Below are 6,992 nucleotides of genomic sequence, written 5' to 3'. Positions count from 1 at the left end.
GAAACAGTAGCTGTGACTTCAGCACCACCTGGCACAGGGCCATGATACAAAGTGAATCTAGGATTACATATTTTGTCAATCCACAAAACTATAAAAACAAATACATTTTTAATTACTTTTTTCAAATTGATTTTGGAGAGAGCGAGAGAGAGAAGCATCGATTTGTTGTTCCACTTATTTATTTATTCATTGGCTGATAGCTGTATGTGCCCTGACTGGGGATCAAACCTGCAACCTTGGCTTATTGGAACGACGCTCTAACCCAGTGGTTCTCAACCTTCCTAATGCCGCGACCCTTTAATACAGTTCCTCATGTTGTGGTGACCCCCAATTTCACTGTTACAAATTGAACATAATTAAAGCATAGTGATTAATCACAAAAATAATATGTAATTATATATGTGTTTTCTGATGGTCTTAGGCAACCCCTGTGAAAGGGTTGTTCGACCCCCAAAGGGGTAGTGACCCACAGGTTGAGAACCGCTAGTCTAACCAATCAAGCTCTAACCAACTGAGGTACCCAGCCAGGGCTCCATACTTAATTTCACCATTTTAGGACAATTATTTGTTAAGTAATTATTATATGCTAAGTATTATGCTATATGCATTATCTCTTAACAACCTTGCAAGAGAGATCTTTTTTTTCTCCATTTTTTCAAATGAAGAAACCAAGATTTACCAGAAATTAAGCAATTTTCCCAAGGTCAAACAGCCAGGAAGCTTGGAATCAAGCTTAGATTTCTTTGACTTCAGAATTCAAGCTCTTATTAATGTCTAAACTGATTCTCATCCACATGATTATGCACTAAACACATCCCCAGTGCATTATGATTTCTTTAAAAAAAAATTTCTAGTGGCTACGTTATTTCACCTTGTGGATGTAATCTGATTTAAATAATTTCCAATTGTTGAATAGTTAGGATATTTTCAACATATGCCATTATAAATGACATGTTGTCCTAAATATAAATGGCCTACAGTTTTGTGGGCCAAAACTGGCCCTCAGCCTGTGTTTATAAATAAAGTTTTACTGGAACACAGACAGCCACACACATTCATTTATATATAATCTATGGCTGCTCTCACTGCCGAGTTGAGTTGTTGTAAAAGAGACCATATGTCCCACAAAACCTCAACTCCTTATGATCTGGCTCTTTATAGAAAGCTCTGCTGACCTCTGTTCTAAATATTTGTCAGCATCACTGATTATATCCTTAGGATAAGCATGGAAGAGAATCAAGCCAAATTGGTTTCCAGAAAGTTGATTCTGAACAACATTGCCACCAGCAGTTTGTTTGAAGGATCCATTTCCCGTACCTCCCAGCTTTGCCGGCACCGGCCCCTATGCCAATAGAGGTCAAGGTGTCCCACGGCTCAAGGCACCGGGGACACAGCAGAGACCAGAACACACAAGTTGCTGCCCTCATGGGCGCATCATCTACCGAAGGGGTGAGGAGATATGATAACCTGCTTGGCAAGTAAATCTATCACTTGTCAGTTGGCGATGGGTGCTATGAAGTCAACTAGAGCAGTCAAGGGGCCGGTGACTATGAGCGTAGACTGGGGTGCTAGTTTGCACGGGGTAGTCACCGCCGTCACTGAGGAGGTGAAATTTGACCAGAGACCTGAAGAAGTATCCCAGATGGAGGAAAAAGCAAATATGATGAACGTGGTATTTTCAGAATTCAGGGGGGTGAAACAGTCGTTTTTAACTCCACAGTAGGGTTGTGCTGAGGCGTAGATAACACCACAGAGCCGATAAGTCAGAAACCATTTCCCTTTGGCTCTGAAGTCCCTGGTTACTTGTGTGATGGCGGCAGCAGCTGATTTGCTCTGAGATTGGGTTCTGCTAAAGCTAACACTAAAATTAGTTTTTATTTCCTAAGTAAACAGCAGCTGGCAGTACACTTGGGGGTGGAGAGCAGCCAGAACGAGCTGGGTACAAGAGAAGACTCATCAGGAGGGTTAGTGTTTTCTGAGGAAGGAGAGGCACGTATCTGTAAGTACATGTTCAGGACCCCGGGGCAAGGTGTCTTCTACACTGTAAGTCAGAAAGCTCACTGTCATCTGAGATACCTTTTTCCCTCACCCCCCTCATTCATCCAATCACCAAATCCTATCATATCTCCCTCAGCAAGAGCACTTGATTCTGGACCATGGATCATAAGGTGGAGACCCTGTGTTGAGCATGCAAAATGGGAAGATGGGAAGAGCCTGTGTCCCCAACCCGATCACCTCACAATTCGAGCCCTCGACCTCCAACTTAGACTCTTATGTGAGAGAGAAACAAACACCTATTCTAAGGTCTCTTTGTTGCAGCAGCCCCTACCTGTCTCCTAACCACTCACATTGTTATAACAATCCTCCAATAGACCTGCTACCTCCAATCCCTCATGTTTCTCTCCATCTGCTAGAGATATTGCCAGCAAAATAAGCATCCTGAAACGGGTCATGTGATGCCCCTGTATTAATAATGTCTGTTGGAGCCCTAACCGGTTTGGCTCAGTGAATAGAGCGTCGGCCTGCGGACTGAAAGGTCCCAGGTTCGATTCCGGTCAAGGGCATGTACCTTGGTTGTGGGCAGATCCCCAGTAGGAGGTGTGCAGGAGGCAGCTGATCAATGTTTCTCTCTCACTGATGTTTCTAACCTATCCCTCTCCCTTCCACTCTGTAAAAAATCAATGAAATATGTTTTTAAAAAAGATTTAAAAATAATGTTTGTTGGATTCCGTTAAAACTCTTATATTTGGCAGACATAGGTCTCTCAATCCTAGCCCCAAACTGCTTCCCCCGCCCCCCTCCCCACCTCTATTCCTGCCACATCTGTTCCTAGACGTGCTCTGCTTCTACCAGACTCAGCTCCTCCAGAATGTTGCTCCAGGACGGCCTCCAAGACGGCCACCAGTGATCGTCACCTCCTGGTGCTCATGCCCCTTGGCGTCCTTTCCCACACTGAGCAGAGCTGTGGGACCTTTCGGACACTGGGGGAATGACTGCGTGTGACTTCCAAGTCTACTAGTAGGTCATCAAAGACAATGTGTATTTCTCCTTGCTCTGTCTTGAGTCCCTCACTGGGGAACATCAGCCCTCAGGTTGTGAGGACACTGAGACAACCCTGCTGAAACGTTCCTGTGGCGAGAAGCTGAGGCCTCCAGTCCACAGCCCTGTGAGCGAGCTTCCTTGGACGCCTGAGTCCCCTCGGCCATGTGACAACCTCTGATAAGGCTCCTGTCATACTCATTCGCTTGCATCCTAGCGCCTGAAGTGCAGGGAGGGAAAAATCTGCAATCATGATGGGTTCAGGGTTCCAGTTGGTACAATGAAAACACCTGAGGCCCGAGTTGACCTGGTGATTCTGCCACTTCTATCACATGATTGTGAAGTGCAACCTAGTCAGTCAAGAATTATCCCCAAGAACTTGAGATTGTTACTGCAAAGAGAACAAAACTATTCCATGCTCCAACGTTTTCCATCTTCTGATGAGAACAGAACATTCCTAAGTGGCGACGGGTGCTTGGTGCTCGCCCTTAAAAATGAAGTTCTTGCGCTAGCCGGGTGGCTCAGTTGGTTGGAGTGTTGTCCCATACACCAAAGGGTTGTGTGTTCGATTCCCTGTCAGGGCATATACCTGGGTTACGTCTCATGTGGTGTGTATGGGAGGTAACGGATCAATGTTTCTCACATCGATATTTCTCTCTCTCTCCCTCTCCCTAAAGATCAATGGGCATATTCTCAGGTGTGGATTATAAAAATTGGAGCCCTTCTCTGGAATTTCCATAACTGCTCCTGAGTCAATGTTTCTCTCTCACATCGATATTTCTCTCTCTCTTCCTCTCTCTAAAGATCAATGGGCATATTCTCAGGTGGGGATTATAAAAAATGGAGCCCTTCTCTGGAATTTCCATAACTGCTCCAGATTCGGCAGCTAAGTTCATGTGTCACTTAGAAGAGCAGGGTGGTCTGCTCTTCTAAGCAGTAGCTGTTGCTAAGCAAGCCCTGGGCTTTGCTGCTCTGTGAAATGACTGTCCCTGGCATTGGTGGGTTTAAAGGCTCTTCTGAACAAAAAAGGATCCATTGCATCTGTGCCCGGCACAACTGCTCAGCCTGATCACTCCCTGGAGCTCCAGGACCCCCACTGGCTGATGTCCGCCCTAGTAGAGGACTGGCTGGCCAGAGAGAGAGGCAGTGCACCTGAGGCCATGCACCTAGTAGTTAAGGGCACAGCCGCTGGAGTTTAAATCCTAGCAGGCTTCACAAACTACTGCCATAGGGCACATCTGGCCTCTTACCTGGTTTTGTGAAGTTTTATTGGGACACAGCCTTGCCCGTTCACTTACATATGATTAACGCCTGCTTTAGTGAAGCTTAAATTATTTACCACCTGGCCCTTTATGGAAAACGTTTGCTGATCCCTGAGAAAGCCTTTACTAATTAGCCTGTTTGACTCGCTAGTTGACACTTTGGGAAAATCTAGCTTTTTGTCATGGGATTTTGATGAACAATCCACAGTTGATCAAACATAGTCCGTTCACTGTCCTGTAAGATTGTGATATGTTATGACTTTACAGCCCAGTAACAAAGTTAACTCCAAACATGACTTTTGAGTTTTGACTTGTAGAAAATTAACCAGTCTTATCTAACTTAATCTAATTTGTTTCATTATTTTTCTGACTGATATGTAAACCTTGTCTCTCAAATACTCTTCAAAACAGTTACTTGTTTGTTTTTGTTTTGTTTGTTTGTTTGTTTGTTTTGCTTCTGGCTGTTTCTCTCATTAGTAAGAAACAACCAAACCTGTGAGAATTTTTATGAGTTCATTTGAGCCAAACTGACGACAATGCCAGGAGGCAAAATCTCAATGGGTTGAGAAAATGCTCTGGAGAAAGGCAGTTTTGCAGTTTATTTTATACATTAGAATCAAAAGAGGTGGCATAAGGAGGGTTACGTGAAATTCATTGGTGATTGTTAGGGTTTGCCCGTGGGCTGTGAAAGAATTCACAATTAAAAGAAGAGATGCAGAGAGGAAGTTTATTTTACTTTCCAAGAGAGGAAAGGGCCAAGTATTGCTAGTCAATGGGCAAGGGAGAAAAGGTGGCCTGCTCGTCTAAGCAGTGGCTGTTGCTAAGCAAAAAGGAAGGGAGGAGGATTTAGTTGAAGTTGAACAGATACTGGGAGTTTGTCTTGAAAAGTTAGTTTGTTTGCTTTCCGGGAGACAGTCTGGCAGATGTCCTAGGGCAGTGGTTGGCAAACTGCGGCTCAGCAAACCATGGCTCGCGAGCCACATGCGGCTCTTTGGCCCCTTGAGTGTGGCTCTTCCACAAAATACTGGCTCTTCCACAAAATACCGACTGCTATGCATGGGCCACGAAGTTTCAATCGCACTGTACATGCGCGCCCGCATGTGGTATTTTGTGGAAGAGCCACACTCAAGGGGCCAAAGATCCGCATGTGGCTCGTGAGCCATGGTTTGCCAACCACGGTCCTAGGGAGGTGTCTTATCAGTACTTTTCACAACCCTGTAAATCATGCTTAGAGTAAAAGTTATGAAGAGTTTAAAAGAGGCTTATTTGAAGGGAAGGGAGAAAGGAGTTATCCCTGAGTTGTGAAAACAGAAGGGAGGAGGGGGATGCAAGAATGTAGCCTTGAGAGTAGCTTATCTTGTCCTGCAGTTTGAACAGAGGAGCTGTTTGAATCAGAGGAGCCAACAATCTCGGAGCTTAATTACCAGATGCTTCTCATAAATTGTGGAAGACCTCAGCAAAGAAAAGGAAAGGCCTTTTCCCTGTCCTTACAGTGGTAGATTAGGGAGGCAGGAGAAAGCAAAGCGGGGAAATCTATGGGATTAGATAAAGAGTAAAATGGAGGACACATGCTTCTTTTACATTGGTGGGTACAGGATAGTTAACAATTAACATGCACAGCACATAGAGATGGTATGCAGGAGAACAAGATAACAACCACAGTTCAGGGTCCTGTGGTCTTGTGCCCTGAAGGGTCTGGAAAAAGGGGATTACTCTGTTGTTACAAAGGTATGTTATCATAGATGCAGAAAGATCAGCCCTAACCGGTTTGGCTCAGTGGATAGAGCGTCAGGTTCGATTCTGTCCAAGGGCATGTACCTTGCTTGCGGGCACATCCCCAGTAGGGGCTGTGCAGGAGGCAGCTGATCAATGTTTCTCTCTCATTGATGTTTCTAACTCTCTATCCCTCTCCCTTCCTCTCTGTAAAAATCAATAAAAAATATTTATTAAAAAAGAAAAAAGAAAGATCATAGGCAGGCTCAGTTCAGGTAAAGAAAGGTATCAGCCTAGGCCCTAGGATGTGACTACCCACCATGACCCACTTTCAGTTAGGAATTTTTAAGTTCAGACCATCCTATGTGGTTACTTTTGGTCTCTGAGTTTGTAAGGCTCGCCATGCAGTCCCTGAGCTTGTTGGGTTTAGTATGCGGCCCCCTTTTCATCCACATAACCTAAGTAAACAATGACGCCTGGTAATGAGCAATTACACATTTACATTTGCTAACATCAGGGTCCTCAGGCTTTAGTGAATCTAAAAATAGCCAAAGGAACTTGATTTAAAAAATACAGAATCCAAAGCTCTGTCTCCAGAGAGTATGTCTTGGTAGATCTGGGTGAGTCCTTGTGTTGTAGGTGGTGGGAACAGCACCCGGTGTTAGGCCTGTGGAGTCAGACCGGAACTGGGTTCAGCAACCACAGGGCTCAAGTTCTGGCTAGGAAAGAATTCAGAGCCAAGACTCGAAGTATCAGAGAGTATCCTATCTAATAAAAGAGAAACATGGTAATTAGCCGTACGGCCGCTACCCTTCCCATTGGCTAATCAGTGAGATATGCAAATTAACTGTCAACCAAGATGGCGGCCGGCAGCCAGGCAGCTTGAAGCGAACAGGGAGGCTTGCTTGCTTCAGTGACGGAGGAAGCCAAGCTTCCCCGCCTGCGCTGCTGGCCTCTGAGCTTGCAGTTTGAAACATT

Source organism: Myotis brandtii, unplaced genomic scaffold, assembly GCF_000412655.1.
Source record: "Myotis brandtii unplaced genomic scaffold, ASM41265v1 scaffold363, whole genome shotgun sequence".
Classification (NCBI taxonomy): domain Eukaryota; kingdom Metazoa; phylum Chordata; class Mammalia; order Chiroptera; family Vespertilionidae; genus Myotis; species Myotis brandtii.
This window is presented reverse-complemented; position numbering follows the sequence as displayed.